Genomic DNA, 23,603 nt, shown 5'->3' on the forward strand with positions numbered 1-23,603 from the left:
AGGGTAGAAACAGTTAAATGACTTTTCTCACATTATTTCAAATTATTTTTCATAAGGATTGAACCAATTCGCAATTCCATCAACAGTGTATTAGTGTGTCCAACTTGCCCCAGACTTTCTAACATTATTTCTATCTTTTATCATCTTTTTTTTCAATTTGAGACTAGTTTTGTCTTAATTATTACTGTGATTGTATTAGGTAAAGATTGCCATTAAGTTTAGACTGCTTCAAAATATATAGTACTATCAAACATTCTGTTTGTGAAATAATTGTTTTGGAATGTGTGCGTAAAACTTGTGAGCAGTCTAGACTTTTTTGATTTTCATGACAAGTTATAACCAAACACCATTTTATTTGCCATACTCAGAAAATGAGAGGGATGCTTCAGTAGCATGGGGTAAGGACCCCCCAGAACTTGAACTTCCCATCTTTACCTAGCAGATTACAATACTCCATGTACAAAGTGGTGTTTTTGAAAGATGACCCTGGCAATGGCGTACAAGATAAGTTGTCAGGAAGAAGAAGATGAGAGACGAAGAACCATTCTTAGGATGTTTCACCTTCTGCAAAATGTTAATGAGAAAGAAATTCCCATTTACCTGAGGAGGTGAGGCAGCGGCTTCCCTTTAGGCTAGGGCTTCAGTTCCAAAACAACAGGAGTTGCTCCCCCAGCCTAAGCAAGGCCATGGAGGGTGTAGGGGAACAACTGTAAATGGAAGAGATGGGGGGAGGGGGAAGCAACACTGGAATGGGGTGGAAAATCTCCAGCTCCCTTTTAATCTCTTGTCTAGCCCAGCTGCCTTCAAGTGACAAATCAGATTAACCAGCAGCTGTTCCCTGGGTCTGGGGACAGAGATGGGGACAGTGTGGGGGAGGAACCAAGTAGGATTGAATGATATATTTAGGAAGGCTGCCACCGGACTATGGCCGGGCCAGATTGCCCAACAGTAGTAGCTCTAGCCTATGGGGAGGGGTCTCAACAACTCTTAGTATGCATGAGCTGGAAGAGACCTTAGAGATTATCTGGTTCAATTCCTTTATTTTATGGATAAGGAAACTGATCCCCAGAGACGTAAAAGAACTAGGCCTCACTCAACATAAATCACAGATTAGGGACAAAAGGAGGGGGCTATATATCACCAGTGAGGAGTAGCAAGGAGTCTGTGTAGGGCCCCATTCCTCCTAGTATTAAAGATGGGTGGAGAGAGGGAAAAAAGAGAATAGGGCTAGCTCCCTCTAAAGGCAGGTCTAAGAAGTATAATTAGAAACCTTTTAAAACATCTCACACCGCTAACCTACCAACATAAAATTCCCATCATTACAGAAGTGGTTCCCACCTTGTAACCCTGGAGTGTAGAATAATTACATGGGGGGTAGAAATCCATATATTTGCCAAAAGATGTAATTTTGGTCTTTAACGCCAACAAAATAGTCAACATGACAGTATAATCTACCAGTCAATCTACGAGAATTTATTTATAATAAATAAGCAAACATGTCCTCTGTAAACTGAATAGGTCATTCTATTACCTTTTTTTTGTAGATGCTCCTGTAAATACCATGGCTCTAAAACTAGAAGGGTCCTTAGGGGTCATCTGGTCCAACCCCTTCATTTTACAGACTCTGAAGCCAAAAGAGTTTAAGTGACTTGGTCAAGGTCCCATAGTAAGTGGCAGAATGCAAATTTGTTTATTGATTCATAATCACGTTTTGTCAGTAAACTGGCATGCATTAATTGCCTGCTATGTGCCAGGCACTGTGCTAACTACTGAGAATACAAGGAGAAAAAACAAGCACAGAGCTCAAGGAGCTCAAGTCTAACGGCGGCAGCAGTGTGCCAACAAGATGTAACATGATAAACTGGGGGTAGTCTCAAAGATGGAGGAAGACCATAGAAGTCTTCTTGCAGAAGGTGAGACTTAGAGGAAGCCAGGGAAATCAGGAGGTAGAAATGAGGAGGGAGAGAGGGAGAGGCATCGGGGACAGAAGGCCAGTGAAAAGCCCAGATTCCCCAAATGGAAGGCTGTGCACAAGAAACAGCAAAGAGACAGTGTCATTGGATCAAGGAGTACATGGAGGGGAAGCAGGTGTAATAAGACTAAAAGGACATGAGGGGACCAGTTTATGAAGGTCTTTAAAAGGCAAATAAAAGATTTTCTATATGATCCTGGAGGCAATAGGGAGCCACTATTTTAAATAGGGAAGTGAGATGGTCAGACTTGTGCATTAAGAAACAATTTGATGACTGAATGGAATGTGGAGAGACGTGGGTCAGGGAGACCAACCAGGAGACTAATGCAATAATCCAGGTACAAGACGATAAGAGCCTGCATCAGGGTGGTGACAATATCAGAGGAGAAAAGAAGGCACAGATGACAGATGTTGTAAAACAACAGGACTTGACAACTAAATAGATGAGGGGCAGTGAAAGGGAAGAGTCTAGGATGACACCTAGCTTGTGGACCTGAGTGACCAGAAGGATGGTGGTATGCTCAATAGTAATGGTGAAGTTAGTAAGAGGGAAGGGTTTAAGGAAAAGGGGGAGTTCAGTTATGGACATGTTGAATTTAAGATGCCTATTGAAATCTGGTTCTAGAATATCTAAGAGATGGTTGAAGATGCGAGACTGGAGTTCAGAATTGAGGTTAGGGCTAGATAACTCAGCTGGCTAAAATGATCATTGAAACCATGGGAGCTGATGAGATGACCAAAGGAAATAATTTAGTGGGAAAAGAGAAGAGGGCCCTGGATAGAGCCTTGGGTGACACACATTGTTAACAGGCATGATGTAGATGAAAATTCAGAAAAGGACATTGAGAAGGAATGGTCAGACAGAGAGTAGGAAAACCAGGGAAAAGAAATATAGGGGTGTGCTTGGAGTCAGCTTGCACCAGCTTAAAAAGTCCTCAGGAAGGTTATGCATCAGGAGGGAGCCATGTCTCAGGGAGTGGAAGACAATGGAGGGAATAAGAAAGGAAAAGGTTCAGGATATGATCCAGTTTGTTTCTTATAGAGCAAATATTTCAGAGAGCACAGTGGAAACAATAAAGATAATAAAACTTACCTTACCTTTAAATCAACTCAGTTCAATTCAACAAACACTTGTTAAAATCCTATTATGTACAGACTACAAAGACAAAAAGAGAAAAAAACCCTCAAATCTGGCCTCAGACACTTACTAGCTGTGTGACCCTGGGCAAGTCACTTAACTCTTGCCTCAGCTGCCTCAACTGTAAACTGAGCTGGAGAAGTAATGGCAAGCCATTCCAGTATTTTTGCCAAGAAAACCCCAAAAGGGATCCCAAAAATGACTAAAACAACAAGTATATACAAAGTGCTTAGTAAGCCTTAGATCAACGTCAATTAACATCGATATCAGTATTATTACTAAGACCGTGGACCTCGAGGTGGAAGGGGCCTCAAAGCCAACCTAGTCCAACACACTCCTTTTACAGTTAAGGCAACCGAGACTGGAGATGGTAAGTGATTTGTCCAAGTTTACACAGATAGGAAGCATCAAGGGGGGAGGGCCGCTGACCCAGATTCTTTGACTTCCCAGCCAGTGCTCTTTGTGCAGCTGCTTCCATTGAATATTAAGGATTCCTGGAGCCCCTCTGCTGATCTTTTTAATTGGAGCATCTGCTTGAGCTGGAAGCTAGAGATAGAACTGAACAAAGGAGGAGGAAAAGTACTCCAGCAAAGTTCAAGGCCAGCCAGGTCTTCTTTCCTCCCAGATTTTCTCCATAAACCACAGTTATCTTCTCCTCCTCGAAGCTCGCTTCGTCCCGGGCCTTCTGACGCCTTGGAGAACCATTCTTCTGTTTGGTCAGCTCCTAATCTAGAACCTCCATTTGAAGGAAAGTGCACAGGCCAGCCACATGTTCATTCCTCTCTGGAATTTCTCTGGACTTTCTCAGCCATGCCCCTGATCAGGTATCTTCTTCCTCCCATCTTCTCCTCCACTCTCCTCTGAGCTCGCTCATTAGAACATATGCTCCTTAGGGCCAGAGACTGTCTTTCAGCCCGTGTTTGTATTCCCAATATTAACCCAGTGCCTGGCACCTAGTAAGTGCTTAATAAATGCTTATTGATTTGCTGAGTAGTATAATAAGGTTTCCTTCACAGGTGCTACAGGTTCTTTTACACCCAGGTTCTAGTCTCATTATCTCACTGAAAAAAAATTATTTCCTCTTAGAGCTACATGTTCTTTGTAATTAGCCTCAAGTTTTTAACCTTAGCCCCAAGTTTATATTTAAATAAAAAATTAAATTAGATTAGTAAAAGCACGGCAAAAAAAAATCATGATGCATCAGACACATGTGTCACAGGATGCAATATCCTAGTTACTTTTCCAGCTTTAACACCCCCTTTCAGGTCAAGCACATTTCAATCTCTTCAATCTCCCAAGATGCAAGAGAGAGACAACGCAGAAGTTCAGCGGCTTATAATCAACCTCCTGTCTCCCAGTAAAGCAGGAATGGATTTTACTTCTTTCATGCAACATGATCAAAGTGAAAATGTGTTTAATAAGAATGTATGTGTAGAACCAATATAGGATTGCATGCCATCTCAGGGAGGGAGGCAGGAGGGAGAAAATTTAAGACTTATGAAAACAAATACATTATTAAATTTTTTTTAAAAAAATCCTTATTATAAAGGATGGCTTGCAGATAGGAAGGGACTATTTCAAAACAAATGTGATATTAAAAACAAAACATGTTGCTAAAAATAAGATTTGTTTTCATTTTTGTTTTCAGAAATGAGACACCAGTTAATTCACAATAAGTTGTCCATGGTTGATTTAAGAAACACTACAGAAGTTTTTGGTGATTCTCTGGTCCTATCTCCATGGGTGAACCAGACCACAGGATCTTTCAACTCCATAGACCCATGGCCTCCAAATTCCAGAAACTCCACATTGGCTTTGTCTGGCTTATATAACTATCTAGCCCTGAAACCCCAGCACTACTCTCATGCTCCAAAGGCAAATCCATGAGGCACCACTTGACTTTCACAAATCTAACAATAACATACAAGAAAAATACCAGTGTGCCTGAGTAATGGCCCAGGCTACCATACTGCCCACTTTCCTTTCTCCTTTAAATTCTGCAATTCCTGTATCTTGCATCACATCTACAAGCCCTGCTAGTTTTGAAATTAACCAGAAAATGTCCCAGGATTGGCAGTTCCTTTGGAAGCACTATATCCCAAAAGGCATTCTCTACACAGAGAAAACAAGAAAGAGAATTCACAACTAAGGGAGTTTTCTCTATATGCAGTGCCGAAGTTGCAGCCAAAAAAAATATAAGTGTAGAAGAGGATCCAGCATTGTCATGAGTTGGCATGGCAAAAAATTAATGATTTAGTGTCCAACATTCTGATGAGAGCTTCGCTGATGAACCTAGCCAGGTTAATCCTCTGAAGATAGACATACAGTCTAGTTTAATGCTGAACTTTAAAAAATAAATAAATAAAGGTGGGGGAGGCATTTTCAGCTTGGTCACAGAATCATAGATTTAGACCTGGAAGGGACCTTAAAGGTTTTCTAGTCCAACTCCCTCATTTTAGGAAAATAAAGTCCAGAGAGGTCAAAACATTTGCTCAGGGTCACCTAGGGAATAAGTAGCAGAGCTATGATTCAAACCTAGGTCTTTTAATTCCAAAATCCAGCCCTCCTAACCAATACACCACACTTCTTATAGTCTTTTGGCATAGCTCTTTCCTCCATTCTATAACAATGCATTAAGGGAAGATGAAGGTCAAAGTTTTATCATCATGGACAATTTTACAAATCTCTAAATCTTCAAGAATCAGCTCTGATGTCCTCTTCTTCAGGAAAAGGTTCCTGAGCCCTCCAGTTCTTAATGTTCTCTCTTGAAATTACTTTGCACATACTTATCTGTGTACATCTGTATTCCCCTTTTCTCCCCAGGAGAATATCAGTTCCCTGAGGGGAGAAATGTTTCATCTTTGTGTGTGTATACCTAGCACAGGTGCCTTGTACATAGCTAAATATTTGTTGTCTTGCATTGAATTGAATGAAGGGGATGGGCAGTAGGACCCTGACAGTGACAAAGAGGACAGAAAGAGAAGGTGACATGGTCAGAGCAAGATCATAGGATTTAGAGCAGAAAGAGCCTTTGGAGATTATCTGGTCGGACCCCATTTTACAAAAGAGGAAACTGGCACAGAGTGATTCTTCCACCTTCCCAATCCATTCTCTTCTGGACACATCTATTCATTTTGATTGAGTCATTCCAAGCTCACACAATCCAAATCTTCTCCATGCTATACGATAGTTCACTTCTCCTGGATCTAATCACCAAAGAAAGACCACAAGCACATTCAGGTACTAGTAACATCCTTATGTTGCTATGGAGTCATTATGGAAACTGTATATTCAACCATCTTCATCATGCCCCTCCCCTTTGAAGCTATATTTTCAAGTGTACATGAGACGTCTGCAAATGGAGACTTCCATTTGCCCAAGCTTCTCAGATTAAAAGAAGCAGTTCACTTTCTGAACTGGTGATTTGTTTCACCAATGAAACAGAAAATTAATGTAAGTTTCTATATTTGGTCTTAGCTTCTTTTGTACAGTTTATGAAAGCTAGCACCTATCCTTTCCTTTCCTTTCCTTTCTAGTTCTAGTCCCCATCTCAGCTCTACTGAGCAAAAGATCTCCCACTATTTGAGAAGGAAATTCTTCCTCTTTCCTTATCCATATCTGCATACTAAGTAAACACATCAAACAACCAGGGATTCATTAGCAAACATATGATATATGATTAAAAGTATATGTCTGGGAAAAGAACACAGCTTTCTGTGCCTAGATGCCTCTTAAACAGTCTAGCAAAGACCCTGAAAGCAAAGAAAGGGAGTTCATACCAGACAGGAAAATTTGGTTTCTACTTGGGAGAAAGGAAGGAGAAGACAGTCACCATCTTATCCTCACTGCTCACTCTGCAGGTTCAGCTGATGCTCAAAATTACTTCCTTTTCCCCTACTCTAGATTATCATTCTACCCATGCTGGCCCAAGCTCTCGTCCTCATAGAAGCCACATTGTGATGACTCCTAACAGCTCAAGTTATAATGGTTTCTTCCTTTCCCCAAGCCTGTTCAACCTCAAGATTAGGGGCAAGGCCCCATAACTTAAAACCACTCAAAGATCAGTTTGGTTCCCCTTTCCCCACCAATTTCTGAATGCATTGCCCCTATGAGTGAGGCCAAAAAAATAGGTAACATTCCTTCCCTGGGGCAAAGACTTTTCAATCCCTTGCAAAATCAACCAAGGTTTACTCAAAATCTGCAAATGTGCAACGCAAGCAGAAAACAAAGCAACAAACATCAACTCTTTCAAAATAACAAGAATAATTATACCAGCATCCTAGGTAATCATCTCATAGTATCATTCATAGCAAAAATGTATGAATAGTACATGCAATAGGCAAAAGACAGAATTATTCTTCCTATTTACCACCAACTTAGGAATTCCCAATCATTCCACACAAATACTAATTTTTACCACACCAGTGCCAGTTTCCAACCTCTAAGAGAGCAAACACCTTCTCTCTAGATCAGGCATCACTGTCTCTCAAGATTCTCTTCAACTTCTCTGAGCATAGGCGAATGGCTTTGCCTGAGCATTTCCAGAGAGGACATAGGAAGCCAGTCACAGTACATAGTAGAACCCTGCCCCTGATCACACCTGGCTCATATTCCAACTGCATTACTCATGTCTTTTCGGACACAAAGAGAAAACATGAGTGATAAATTCTTGAAAATGTTGAAGCCCTTGAGGATTTAGTAATCAAGAAACAATGTCACCCTTTCTTCAATAGTATCCTACTCCCAGTAATCCAGGGCATTATATCTGTGAGGCAGAAATACAACAGTTTATGCCAATATCCCTATGTGTAGGCAAAATGGAAAACTAGAAAAAGTACAATCATCTGAGCAGGTGTGAAATTAGTCCATGTTGTATGACTGTAGAATGAGTATTTTGAAAGGAGGAAGACAGCTGAGTGGAACTTCTCCGTGACAGACCAATGCTGCTCTAGGGAAGGCTGTTTACCTTGATGGCCTTGTTCCCATCAGTCTCTGGATTCCTGTGAGTTCCTCTGAGGAAATCATTTAAGCTCTAAGTTGAACTAGCAGCAGTCTGAGGCATGAGGATGCTATTTGTTTCACAGCAAGGTCAGTGACAGCTATATCTTTGACATCTTATGGGCCTTTTCCTATTTATTGTCTTAAGTGTACTCATGTCAGACAGAGATCAAAGGAGCCTGGCATGCAAAGATTTTGGAATACAGAAACATAGCTAGGAAATACAGGTTCTCTTGGAGGCAATTCAACAAACATGAATCTGAGTGCTTATTATGAAAAATGATATAGTTCCTTCCCTCAAGACACTTACAATAAAATAGGGAGAATAAAGCATGCATGTAATAGATATGATAGAAGGTAGAATGTAAGAGAGGTAAAGGGGCGCTGTAGAAAAAGCACTCCGGCACAGATTGAGCAGGGTGAGGTCACTTTCAGCTCTGTAGATGAGGGAACCCTTCCTAGAGAAGATATCATCTGAGCTGGACCTTGAAAAAGAAGGATTTCAACAAGCAGAAGGAGTACATTAAAGGAATAGAGGCCAGCCTATGTCAACAAAGGCGCGAATGGGCAGGAAAAGATCGGTAGTCAAATTCAGCTGAAACCAAGACTTTGTGAGGGAAGAACAGAGTGAAATGCAAAATGTAGATGACCTTGAACATTAAGCTGAGCAATTTATATTTTATTCAGCAGACAACAGGGAGCCACTGGAGATGTTTGAGCAAGAGAGTGACATGGTCACACCTGTTGCTTAGGAAGATTATTTTGGCAACTGTGTGAAGTTCAGATTGGGGAGAGGAGAAACTAGAGGCAGGGAAACCAATGAAGGAGCTGTTATAGTTCAGATGAGAAGCAATGAATGCCTAAAGTAGCATGATAGCACATAATAGCTCCATTTGAACAAAGCTACAATAAAGGAAATCTCTGCTAAATGACTCCTATTTTTCCAACAACATCTATTGTCCAATAGGAAGTGTATTCCACTGTGTGGTGGGAACAAGAGTCTGAGAACGTAACTTATGGCATCACAGTTATTGTAAACAGTAAAGCAGCTTCCTTGGGAAAATGTATATGCAACCACTCATGTGACCATGGGCCATCTCTTGACACTAAACCTTCTTTGTTCTGTTTCTGTGAAACATCTGGTCTGGCCTAAGTGTTGTGTAGAGATCTGCCATTGTCCTGCCACCTGCCAGGACCAGTCTTATGAGTAAACACCCCGCCCCCAACAAAACCTATTTACAACCATGCTGACAAGGACTACCCCTTTCTTCAGTATCTTATAACCTCTCAGAAGTGGGACGATCCCTCTAGATGGTCACATCTGTATTGACACATCCCCTAAGAAAAAAATATATGGCCCCTGAATGTACTTAAATGACATTTTAAAAAATATTTTATTTTTTTCCCCAATTACATATAAAAACAATTTTTAACATTCACTGGGGTTTTTTTTAAGTTTTGAGTTCCAAATTCTATCCTTTACTCCTTCCCATCCTCCCTCCCTCCCTCCCTGAGACAGTAAGCAATCTGATATAGGTTATACATGCGCAATCATGTAAAACATTTCCATATTAGTCATTACACTGTGTAATACAAACTAATAAATTAAAGAAGAAATTTTTTAAAATAAAAAAGAAATCATGCTTTTCTTATAAGCCTTTAACAACGGTCAGAACTATAACTACAGTGAGACAAGTGGGGCTATTCCCTTGCAGGATGAAATTTAGAAGGCACTGAAAGTGCCTCTCCTTCAGCAGGTAGAAGCTACTGAGCTCAGTAAGGATCCAGTATCGAGAATGGTTAATTAAAATAAGAAGCCACCAAATGGCATGCTTCCTGTTCCAGGAGATCACACCCTAGGTGAGAGCTCCCTCCCTCCTCTCCCTGTGTTCTGTGGTCTTTCTGCTTCCCTTCATTGCCTTTTAGCTGAATTTGTCCTAAAAGTTGATTTGAAAGCATATTTTGGTAGGAGTAAAAATTCCTCGCTGAGGCTCTGACAGTATTCAGCATACTTATAACTCAGTTCAGTGGGGGTATTTATTTTATTTCAATGGGATATTTATCAAGCACTTTCTTAATGCCCAACTCTGAACCCAGCACTATTCCAGGAAGGTATGGTGAGGGGAGGGGGGGATGCGAGAGGGAGAGGGAAGAAAAGGTACATCAAATAATTCTGCTATTCAGTTGTCTGAGTGCAGACGCTCAGGTCTGCAAAGTTGTTGCTTCATCTATCTGGGAACCAGGCCAACAGGCCACTTCTTGCCCATCCCACCCACCCCCAAACCCCAATCCAGCACCTCCTTTACTGTTGTCTTTCTCTATCAGAATATAAACAACTTGAGAGCAGAGACTGTCTTGTTTGTACATATGTAAGTGTGTGTTTACACATGTGATATGTGTGACATACATATATGGAGATATACATACATATATGGATATGTGAGTGTGTGTATCCCCAGTCCTTAGCACAGTGCCTAACATATGATAAATACTTAAAGGGGGTGAGGGAAAGGGAATAAATATTTATATAGTGCCCACTGTGTGCCAGGTTCTTTATCTATTTATAAGGCAAAATACCCATGAAACAATTAAGGAACTGTAAGATCAAGTGCTAAATTAAAGATCGTCTGGTGATAAAAAAATATGGTAGAGTCAGCCAATGTTGTGGATGGCCAGGGACCAACGTCTAGTTGAGTATTCAAGGGAACTGAGCTTCACTCAGTGCCATTTAACATTTTTATCAGCAATTTGGATTAAGGCCTAGATGGCATCGCTATCAGATCTGCAAGGTGGCACAAAGCTAGAAGTGATAGCTAACACAATGAAGGACAGTCAGGATTTTAAAAGACCTTGATAGACTAGAACACTGGGGTGAAATGAACAAGATTAATGTTAAGTTTTACCCTTGGTTTCAAGAAACATCAGATTCATAAATTCCAGGTAGGGAAGGGATGGGCAGAGAGCAGTTCATTCGAAAATCATATGGGGATTTTAGTGCACTGTAAGAGTAATTTGACTAAATAATGTGATATAACAGTAAAGATGAGGTGCTGTGTATAGAGTGTTCAATTTGGAGAAGGAAAAGCTGAATTTTTACTATTTCTGACACTATGTGATACTCTGTAAATCACCTGATGTCTATGAGATTCAATTGTTGTTCAGTCATTTCAGTCATGCTCAATTCTTTGTGATAAAGATACTGGAGTGGTTTACCATTTCCTTCTCCAGCTCATTTTAACAGATGAGGAAAATGAGGCAAACAGGGTGAAATGATTTGCCCAGGGTCACACAGCAAGAAGTGTCTGAGGCAGGTTGAGCATTCTACCCACTGCGCCACCTAGCTGCCACACTAATCTATAAAATGGATATAATTATAAAACCCATAGTATGCATCTCCAAGGGGTTTGATGACAATCAAATGAGACATCGTACACATAAAGCCCTTTGCAAGCCTAAAAAGACACATAAATACTAGTGTTCATGCTGTGACTTCTTTCTTTTAAAAGATTACTTTGCTTCAAGACACAGAGTGATAGTTTGAGACTAGAAGGAGAAAAAATAGAACACTGATGACTATTGCCACGTTTCCTCCTCCTTCTCCTCCAGGAAATGGTTCCGCAAACACTGAGGACATGCTCAAAATTGGATGAAAGTGAGCAAGCAGGCAGAAGGGATTGCAAGGCTGTGTGCATTTATCTTTAGTAGGAACCAGATAGGTAACCAGAGCAGGGTTCAAAATGCCAGATGACCCAGGCCCAGAACAGAGCCAATTAAGGGCCTACACAAAGGGATGAATCTGAACTGGATGGTGAGATGGGAAGTTTCTGAAGCTTCCCATGACTAGTAAGAAGGCTGGAAGATGGAGCCACTTTCCAGAACTCCCAGTTCTCCCTTGCTTTCATATCCTAGTCTAAGACACAGAGTAGGGACCTAGACAGCAGTAGTATCCTACCTTATTCCCATCCCATCACCTGTGGGTACAAGAGGATGTTAGTTCATAGATATAGTTGGATCAAATGTCAACGTAGACTCTTTGGAGCATTGTGTTCAGTCCTGGGCACCACTTTTTAGAAAAGGCTCTGACAAGGTGGAGAATGTTCAAACAAGGGTTACCAGGATGAAGGGTCTCAAGTTCATTTCATAGGACAATTATTTGAAAGAACTGGGGAACTTTAGCCCTGTGACTCCCAACAGGACATGATAATTGTTTTCAAGTATTTGAAGGGCTACCATATGGAAGAGGTTCTGCTTAGTCTCAGAGGATAGAACCAGGTGCAGTGGGTGAAAGTCGCAAAGGGAAATTTAGATTTAATGTCAGGAAAAAATTCCTAATTTTTAGAGAAATGCCAAAGTAGGGGACGTCTCCTCCAGAGATAGTGGATTCTCCTTCCTCACTACTAGAGTCTGGATGGTCACTTGTCAGTATTGTTGTAGAGGCTACTAGGCAGTACTGAGTTCAAATTTGGTCTTACATATTTACTCACTGTGTGATCCTAAGCAGATCACTCTGATTCTGTCTGCTTTAGTTTCAACAACTGGTCCCACACTACTGTGTGGTAAAGGGGAAAGAGATTTTGGAGTCAGAGGACTTGAATTCAAATCCTAGCTTTTCGTGTGTGTGTGTGTGTATGTGTGTGTGTGTGTGTGTGCATATATGTGCACAAGCAAGTGTAAAACCCTTGCATAACTCCCTGGATTCCTACATGTTGGTTCTTCATTTGACCTCTAAGGTCCCTTTCATTTCTAAATCTATGATCCTGTAATTTTAAAAAAAATATATGATGCTAAGATAAGGAGTCGATCAGGACCGAGGAGAAGGAATATTAAGCAGCAGTGAGGGCCCAGTTGAGACTGTGTAGCATGAATATGTAGCAGGAGAAATTGACTCAATTTCATTATTTACTCCAGCCATGTTCAGAGGCCCTGGAACATGAGCCAGAAATGAGATGGTGACGGTTACTGGAGGATGAGATTTCCTAGTTTGGGAATGGCAGAAAGCTGAGGATTCAAGGTAGCTTAGTGATAACCCCACCTTCACTCTTCCAGAGCAAGACTAGTTACATCTCCCCCCTTTACAATTCTCTGAGTTCTGTCCCTGAAGGATTAGGGGGATTTTTCCTTTTTCTAATACTGTTGATTTAACCTTCTTAATGCAGTGTATTCCTTGAGGAAACTGAGGCACGGGGAAGTTGAATGACTTGCTAAAGGTCACACAGGGAGAAAGTGTCAGAGTAAAGACCTGAACCCAGGGCCTCTGACTCCAAAGACACATGATTCCTGCTCAGCTTCCTACTTAGACATCAAAGCCAATGAGTTCAAACAGTTCATCCTTCCTTTTGAAGAACAGGACCCAATGACAACACAGGGTGATATCTAGACTTGCTTGTGAATTGGATTTAAGTGAGGCAGAGTTTCACAAAGTCCTCAGCCTCACTCTCTCTTCCTGAGTTATCAAAGTCCAGTGACAGGACAAGAGTTAAGACAACTGGCAATGACCCAGATGCAGTGGATGACCTTGGCATCTTCAATGTCTGACAAAGCTCTAAGCACCCTATGATGCCTGCTTTAGCCACCTTCTTGGCCCCTGGAACAAATTGTTCTTATCCACCTATTCCACCAGGAAAGTCCTCACATGTGTGGAGTGGACATCCCCCTAACTCACCAACAGATTCAAGCCTGTTGGTTACCTCCAATCTGGATTAGACTGCCTGCTGAGATAGTTTACCAGGATGTGGCTACTGCACATGCACAGCTTCTTGGAGTCACAGGTGAAAGTCAGGTGACAGACAAACACCAAAGATGGATGAGCAGTCCTTAAAAGGGCTAGGCAAGCCCTCTGCACACCAGAGATATTAGTCCTCCCTGAACATCCCATACAGCATAAGTCCACGAAAAGCAATCTGCTTGTTCAGAAAGATCTATTTATAGACAGAAGGTATATTTTTACCTTCCTGAACAAGTGTAAACCACAAAATGATACACCATGGCTTGAAGAGACTATGGAAAACTGTGGGAAAGATGGTTGCCCCTAAAGCATCTCCAAATTCAGTTTCCTTCCAGGGGGACAAGTGCTAATTGAATGCTTTATGTTACTCTATTAATTCATTAGTTCCTGTGAGTTCTTAGCATCTAATGAACTTACTGTGTTTGAAATAAAGGTTGTCGTAGACTTAGTACCCATATTATACATTGAGTTCTTCCTGCGTGGGAGATTACCCACATCTGAGGAAATTTAGACATGAGCTCTAACTAAGCTTTATTTTTTAGATTTTCCTGGATTAACTCCAGTTGAAGACAAAGAGCCAAGGAGAAAAACTGACCCTTGTGGAGGTAAAATCCTAGGATTGGCCCCTGGTCCATGTGAACCCAAAATCTATTAGGGGGGCCTGGACCACAGGTCTACTACTGCTTTGAATTTCACCCTTTAGCTCAGCCCAGGCTGCCTAAGAAAGAGAACTGTTTTTTCACCTCAGCAATCACATGACAGACTGGTCCCTGACCATTTTAGCAAACAATAGAATGAATATAAGCTCAAGTAGGATTCACAGGGCGCCATCTATGGTCAAAGCAACACAACCACAGGATTTCTACACCGTAGAAGCATTTCTGTTTTACAGTCCTTGGGGAAGAAAGGCAGAAGATCCATTTTTCACCACTTTTCCTTCCTGATGAGTCTTCCAGGAATGTGCTGCTGGTAAGATCTAGGCGGTCAAAGCATTCCTAAGAATGATTACGTTGGGGTGTGGCTCCCCATCCTCCTGGTTGTGAACTCCAGAGAAGACAAGGTGGCACCAGCTGATAAAATACCTTTAAAAAATACATAGGCATATCTTGATAAATCTGACTTTTTAAAGGAATAATGTGTTTAATATCAAACAAGTTCAAGACTTAAACTAAAATTATATATATGAAAATTAAAAGAATAGGTCAACATATCATGTGACATATGGTTGAAATCTTGGCTGTGCTGCTCCCTGCCTGGGTGACAGTCACTCCATTACTCCTCAGTTTGTGCATCAGTAAAATGAAGAAGTTGGGCTTTACCATGAAGGTTCCTTCGAGCTCTAAGATAGTGTGGAAGAACTCTGGATCCAGATTAAGATGTAGGCAAAATCCTAGTTCTGCCACTTAATATCTGTATGAGTTTAGGCAAGTCATTTCACCTGTGTAAGCCTCGATTTACTCATCTGTAACATGAGCCACGAGCTGGGTAGTCTCTGGAATTCTTTCCTGTTCGGATGATCTTTGACTGCCTAAGGCAACACAGGCCATTAAAGGAAACTTCAGCCTGGGGCCTTCCCAAGCCCTGGAGTTGGGCCTGACTGGCCTCTAGAAATGGGACGAGGGGTTTGAGGAACAGCATGTATCTGGTAGCTCAGGCTTTACCTAGGAAGACTTCCTAACTCCATCTCAATTAAAAATAGTTCCTTGGTTACCACTAGCCGGATGCTAGAATCCCCTTCCTGGAAAGGCATCCTTTCCTATCCTATTTGTGAACTAAAGATGAATTGACTGCTTTCCCCTCAACATAGAAGAAATAGTTAAGCCAAAGGGGAACTGAGAAGAGTGTGGTAAAAAAATAAAGTCTACAGGTCAAAGGAGCTAATGCAGGCAAATGGGAGCCAGGAGCTCCACCTACTGGCAGAATTTGTCCAAGGCACTCCAGAGGGAAAAAAGCTGGAAAGGAATTTAGAGTGTGCTTTGTCTGTTATCCGAACTTAGGACTTTATACTCAAAGTCTAACACTCCATTCATTATGCTGTACCGATTCTAGTGCATGGTGTTCTCAACCTTTTTGTGGTCATGGACCTCTCTCTGGCAGCCTGGCGAAGTATATGGACCCTTCCTTAGAATAATGTTTTCAAATGAACAAAATACATAGGATTACAAAGGAAATAATTATATTGAAATACAATTATTATATAATTTCTATATAATAGTATGTAATATTATATATAAATATTTTTAAAGAAAGATCACAGATGGATAACATGCTAAGAATCCTTCTCTAGTGACACATTTCTGAATTGTGATGTTAGAGAAGGCTTTTGAGAGTCCCTTAAACAACAAGAAGATCAAGTCAGTCAATACTTAAAGAAATTAATTCAGATTATTCATTGGAAGGTCAAATTTCGAAGCTGTAGCTTACATACTTTGACTGCATAATGAGAAAACAGGATTCACTGGAAAAGACTCTGATGTTGGAAAAATTTGAAGGCAAAAGGAAAAGGGGGCAGCAGAGGATGAATGGATATGTAGTGTCATGGAAACAATGAAGATGAACTTGGACAGACTTCAGGAGATAATAGAGGATAGAAGGGCCTGACATGCTGTGGTCCATGGGGTCACAAAGAGTCAGACATGACAATGACTAAACAAGAGATACAGCTGAGACTCAAACCCAGTTCCCCTGACTTCAGTGTTCTTTCCACTATGCCATGCTACCTCCAAGGTATAACTTTTTGGGTCCCACAAGGCCCTAACTACCCCCAAAATATCTCCTCCATCATTCTGTCACATTCCTTAAAATTCCCACCATTAAAGTCACCCCCTTTGAATTAAGGCATTCTACCTCCAGAAAACATCTATTTAAAATCCAGTGGTTCCCTGGAAGAGTAACCAGAACACAAGACGCAACCACACACATTGACACAGATTATTGAATTCAATTCAAGACAACAAGCATTTGTTTAGTGCTTACTATGTAGAAAGAAACGCAGTAGGTATTGGGAATATAAGGAAGTCAAAGACAATAGTCCTTGACTTCAAGGAGATTATATTTGACTGCAAAGATACAGCATGTGTACAAATAGGAGATGCCAAGTTTATGCAAAGTCATTTCAAGAGGAAGAGTGCAAGTAACCTGCAGGCATCAGGCATGGCCAAACTTAGGAGGCAAACCTTCCTGATAGGGCTATAATTTTTGGGGGGGAAATCTAGGGATATTGTAAAATGTAGGTGAGGAAGTACTGAATGTATTCCATATTTGGAGAAAGATATAAAGGTGGGAGAAGGAATGCCAGATAAGGGGAATGGTTAGTAAGCCAACTTGATTGGAATGGAGAGTGTACAAAGAAAGAAAAAAATAGGAATTAAAATTAGAAAAGTAGCTAAATAAAGCCTACCAGATTGCAGAGGACTTTAAATACCAGGCTGAGAATTTTATATTTTATCCTAGATATTATAGGAAACCAGTGAGTATTTTTGAGTATGTGTGTGACAAGGTCAGGTCTGCTTTTAAAATGTCAATTTGGCAGCTAAGCTGACAGAGGGTTGGAGAGGGCAAGGACTAAAAGCAAAAACAATTAATTGGCTAATGCAATAGTCCAGACAAGAGGTGACAAGGATGTGAACCAGGATAGAAACTGATTTAAGAAAATGGGATAGATAGGAGAAATATTGGAAAGGAAGAACCAACAAAAGGTTTGATAATTGATAGGCTTTGGAGAGCAAAGGAGGAAGACTCAAGGATGAATCTAAGGTTGCAAACCCAGATGGCTGGAAGGATGCCATTATTGTCTGTCTTTCATTTTCAGAGGACCAATGACATCGCACTGTCGGGGTGAAACAGTGGATGATGGGTGATTTCTTGACTTGGATTTAAGTGAGGTACAAAGTCATCAGCCTCACTCTCTCTTCCAGAGTCATTGAAGTGCAGTGGCAAGACAAGAGTCAAGATGACTGGTCATGGCACAAGATGGAGTGGATGACCCTGGTGTTTTTAATGTTGACCAAGCTCTAAGTGCTCCACAGCACCTGCTTCAGTCACCTTCAGGGCTACTGGAGCAAATTGTTCTCATCTGCTCATTCCCCTGGGGAAGTTTTCACATGCTTGGAATAGATATCCCCTTAATTCCTGTTGGTTACCCTCAACCTGGTTTAGTGTATCTGTTAAGATAGTTTGTTTGGGGTATGACCACTGCACATGCTACAGCTTCTTGGAGTCACAAGTGAGAGTTGAGTGACAGGTGGACACCAAAGGTGGATGAGCAGCCCTGAAAAGGGCCCTCCGAGCCCTCACACCAGAGATCCCTGTTCATGGAGGACTGGAAGAATAGTTTTGTGCTCAATATAAAAAGCAAAGTTTGAAGGAGGTAAAGGTTTCGAGGGGAAATACAAGTTTCCTTTTAGACATACTGAGTTTGAGATGCTTACTAGACATCCAAAGGCAATTGATCATGCAACACTGGAGAACAGGGGAGGGTTTAGATTTGAGATAGATCCAGGATCATTTGCACAGAGAATAGAGATATAGGGCAGGTAGAACTGACCTTGAAGCAAGGAAGCCCAGGGTTCAAATCCTGCCTCTGACCCATTCTGGTTGTTTGACTCCAGGCAAGTCACTTAGTTTTTCAGTATTTTAGGTAACTCAGTAAGACTGTTAATTGTAGAGAAGGTACTGACCTGCATTGGTAGAGACCCCCAAACCAATGAAATCAAAAGTCTAGTCCCCATTGCTTTCCTCTGCATTGAGATGATAATGAACTCATGGGGGCCGATTAGATCACTGAAGGTAAGAGTGTAGAGAAAGAAGAGAAGTGGGCCCAGGACAGAGGGAAGGGAGGGAATAAGCATTTATATAGTGCTTCCAATGTGCCAGGCACTTTGCTAAGTGCTTTTTAGAAAAACATTATCTCATTTTATTCTCACAACAAACCTGTGAAATAGATGCTATTATTATCCCCATATTACAGCTGGGGAAACTGAGACAAATTGGTTAGGTGACTTGCCAAGAGTCACACAGCTAGAAAGTGCATGAGGCTGGATTTTAACTCAGATCTTCCTGACTCCAGGCCCAGAGCTCTGTCTACTGAGTCACCAGCGTCTTGGGGATCACGCAGGAGTCGGGGGGGGGGGGAGTCCCCCACTCAGTGAGCTTGGTGAAAATGATGATCCTGCAAAAGGGACTTACAAGGATCAACAAGAGAGGGAGGAGAACCAAGAATCCTCAGAGAAGAGAGTATCACCAGTGTCAGAGGCTACAGATCAGGCAAGGAGAAAGAAGAATGAGAAAAAGCCATCAGACTTAGCAATTAAGAGATCATTGACAACCTGAAGAGAATGGTTTCACTTGAGTGATGAGGCAAAAAGCCAGGCTAAAGAGGTTGGAAAGTGGGTTAGGAAAGAGGAAGTCTAGAGGCAAAGAGTGTAGACAGTAGCTTGACCTTTGAAAGTGAGGCAAAATAAAGGATAATAACAGTATGAAAGGATGGTAGAGTTGAGCAAAAGTTTTCTTCTTTTTGAATAAGGATGAGGGAGGCCCAGGCAGGTTTATAGATAGCAGAGAAGCAAGAATATCAGGAAAGACTGAAAATTAGAATGGGAGGAACGATCATAGGAGCAAGCTTCTGGAGAAGATAGGAAAGGACACGATCAAGTGTATATGTAGGAAAAAGACTGATCTTGGCAAAGAGAAAGGTCACCTCTTCATCAGAAAATCAAGCAGAATACTAATAATAGCTAACATTTATATAACATGCCAGGCTCTAGGCTCAGCCCTTTAGGACTGTTATCTTACTTGATTCTCACAATGTGAGAGACAGATGCTATTATTATCCCCATTTTGCAAGGCAACAGAGGTTAAGTGACTTATACAACTAGTAAGTATCTGAGACCAGATGTGAACTCAGGTCTTCCTGACTCTAGCACCCTCCACCACCTAGCTGCCTTGAAAGATTGGAAACAGAAAATTGATAAGCCAGTCTTCTTATATTCATAAGTATCTCCATTGCCCCATGATTTTAATTCTCCTTAAGTTGTGGCATCCCATGATTTACCATAATATTATGAGGAAATTACCAGCAGTTTTTTCAGTGGAAGCAAACAGCTCTGAATGATTGAAAGTGATGCTCTGTTTCCCACCTATAAACCAGCCTACGTAATATTCTATTCAATTCTGGGTATAACTCACTGTTGAGCTACAGTGACAGTCCAAGGTATTTCTAATGATAGACTAACTCCATTTCACAGATTGGAGACTAGCTATTATTATTCATCCACTTTTTCATTCCTGTATGGATTGTTAGGCTAGCTCTTTTAAAAGGCCACAGGTCTCATTGAAGTGGCCTTGTAGAATTCTAGGGCTTAACGCAAGCGGCCTGCAGGGGTGAGGAACCTTCGGCCACGAGGCCACATGTGGCCCTCTAGGTCCTCTCTTTAATAAAAAGATTTGTTCTGTAAAGTTTGGATTCAAAGGACTGCACTTGAGGACCTTGTGGCCTCCAGGCTGCAGGTTCCCCATCCCTTGCTTAGTGTAATCCACAAACAAGCACCTGGAAGATCTCACTTTCTCATGAGATTCTACACAGAGTTCATTCGGACTTTATGCAGAACCTTTTTTTCAACAATGGCAAAGACTTTTGGTGAGCATATTTGTTTTATACTTTGCTTAATTGAGAGCATATGGTTGGAAAAAGTTCTTTTTCTGGTTATACGTATCAAAGAATCTTGCATGATTAAAACATGGTGTAGGGGGTGGATATTATTGGAAGAAAGAAGGCTACATTTTGTTCTACAATCAAATGCTTTTTTTTTAATATGTAAGAACCACAGAAATTTTGGTTCCTGGGAAGAGGTAAGACAAAGGTCATCAGTTCACCACTTTGATACAGACCTTTTCAATCTTTTTCTGGAATTGATTCACATGGTAACCAGAGTTATGATGAGGGTTGATAAGAATCTCCTCACACCAACTCCACAGAGTTCCATGAAAGTTTTTCTAAATGGAATCACAAGGACATTTAGAGGGGGGAAAGCTAATAACCAGGTCTATTACAGAAACTGAAAGAAACTTTGTACCACAATCAAATCAGAGTCTAGACTGTGCAACAGCAGAAGAGTTCAAAACATAAACTAAAATGTCTAGGGGCTTCTCTAGTTGGCTTGGTGTGGGTAACTATGGTCTGCCTCATAGATAAGTTAAAGCTAGTTTCTGAGCAAAGAATTAACAGATTCCTTCCACCTTAGAAAAAAACCACTTTAGAATTTACACCCAGCTGAAAGCAGTAGAGAACAAAACAATGGAGCCACCAGGGAACATTAGTAGTGCAAATTTTATTTTAGTGGCATAAGTTGGCCCGCCCAAACATATTTCAGGTATGTGTTTCTGATACATGTCCTTTCATGTACATTCTCTGGTTACAGGTGTTTCTGCATGTATGCCCTCTATCAATGGTGTGACAACCAAGACACTGTGTACCCTAGTGTACATGAGAGAAAGCTTTATTATTGTTTATTTTTCAATGCTGTTTGACTAAAAGTATTTTGCATTGAATTATTTCCTTTGTTTGGTTTTATAAGAGTAAAATGATCAGTGGGAACTCAAAAGCTTTGGTTTTGAGAATATGCTGGACCACAAAATGCCTCAATCCCAAGGTATCTGTGTGGGGTTCCCAGGGGCTAAATGTAATTACCTACAACAGTAATTTGCATTTTCCATATATTCCAATCAATTCTATTTCTGTAGTGATGTAGTGATTTCTACAGTACAAATTGGTTTATGGAAACCTGCCTCTTTCCTTCTCATATTTTTCATCAAGGATACCCTTGACATATGTGTAGACCATTTTTTGAAAAGATTTTGTGAAAATGAGATCAGTACATGGGCCAATAGCTACTGATAACTTCTAGATGTTTTTTTTTTTGTAACATCTGTGACTTTTCTTTTAAAAAATAAACATTTGGTTTCTTTATCTTTTAGACATCAGGTGTACTAATTATTGATTAAGTTATATTGAAGAGATAGTTGGTTGAAACAGATCCCCTTCACCCAACATTTCAGTGGCCATACCTTTATTGAGTGAAGCCAAAAGGTAGGTAACACTTTCAAAGTCATTTACTCTGTATGTACTTGATCTGGTCCAGCTCCCTTCTCAAACGTATCTTTTTGAATGCCGTTTCTACTTCTTCATATAGCATATTATGTACAGAGGTGTTAAAGTTTAAATATGATAGCTTTATGATAGAAATAGATTATGGAGATATTAACACATATATTCCATTTATTTGTTGTCCTTCACATTTCATCTCTAGCCCTTAGAGATGAAATGACTGGGAATGAAATGACTTTGTTGAATCTCACATCAAGTTTTCTTGATTCTATAAACTAATATAATGGGCTATAGTATAATATAATAGTATAATTTTGGCTAGTAAGCCAAAAGTGGGCCCATTCCTAGGAGCATGCCCAATAGACTGCCTACTGCCAACCTACAGTGTGTGGTAACTCTCCTTCTGGAAGTCTGTGATGCCATATAATGGAGGGAGCTGCCTCTGTTCCAGAAAAAAAAAAAAGATTTCCTGTCTGCTTACTGCATAGTAATCAAAGGGCTTTTAATTGCTGCTAAGTTGTAACTGAGTGTTCATCCAGAAGACTCCAACTGAGAAATTCAACCTCTTTGTCCCTCCTGCTGGTCATGAAATATGAGGACAATTCTGTGAGCTTTGGAGGGCCCAGAAAGGAGTGTCCTTCTTACCACTGGCCAGTCAGTAAGCACAATGCCTCTTAGGCAAGCTTATGTCCAAGATCAGTGGGCCTCCTGTTTATGTCTTCTTTCCCTTGGTAAAAGGCCCTGTGAGATCTGAAAAGGTCAATAGAATCCTTTGTCTGAGCCTGGTATGCAGGTGCAGCATAGAGGAACAACCTATTTGACCCAACCTAGTGGTGACCTGCCCTAGCAGCCAAGACACTGTGCCCTTCAAGCAAGGGAACAATTTATCCATCAACTATGATGCACTTAAAAGTGAAGTCAGTGGCAGAAATTTATGTAGTAACAACGTTAAGTCTGAACCTACTCTCCCCAAGGACCAAAGTGGTAAAGAGGACGATGTGCCCTACTTCAGGGGATGCATTTGTACTTCAGTTGCTAATACATCCTTTCAGTAAAGATATCTTCGTAAAGGTAACTGATATCATTTCGTTTTGAGTGATCTCGGGGTGATATCAACAGGTTAAATTATACTGGAGCACTAATTTTGGTTAGATGATATTGAAAAGATAATTAGTTGATTCACATTAGAGGAAACACAATAGATAAAGGCATGAAGCAATAGCATTAGAAGAACCCCACAATCCCCCAGGTGTGCCTCTAGAACTCTACAAAGAAGAAAGGAAATATGGCGAGCCAACTTCTGGGGATCCATCTTGCTGGTATCAGTGGGATTTGGGACAAATATCCCCCAGAGTTCATATGAGGTACACTGGTTTTTCCCTCCACTGCTCTTCATATTTTGTGAGTCAATACAATTCATAATCTTCCACTAGCCTCCATAATGTTTCACAAATCAGTTTATATTCTAAACCAGTGTTACTCTTGGTTGCTGTGCTTCTTCACCTGGCAAGATGATTGAGTATTTGCTACTTGGGGTGGTTTCTAAATTTTTTTGACCTCCTTGTCCTAGCAATTGATTTTATACTGGCTAAATTTCTGTAAGAAATTATGATAATCAGAGACTTTTCCTTTATCTATTTCCCTTTTCCTCTTTGGAAGGCACAAT

Source organism: Notamacropus eugenii, chromosome 1 (assembly GCF_028372415.1).
Source record: "Notamacropus eugenii isolate mMacEug1 chromosome 1, mMacEug1.pri_v2, whole genome shotgun sequence".
Classification (NCBI taxonomy): domain Eukaryota; kingdom Metazoa; phylum Chordata; class Mammalia; order Diprotodontia; family Macropodidae; genus Notamacropus; species Notamacropus eugenii.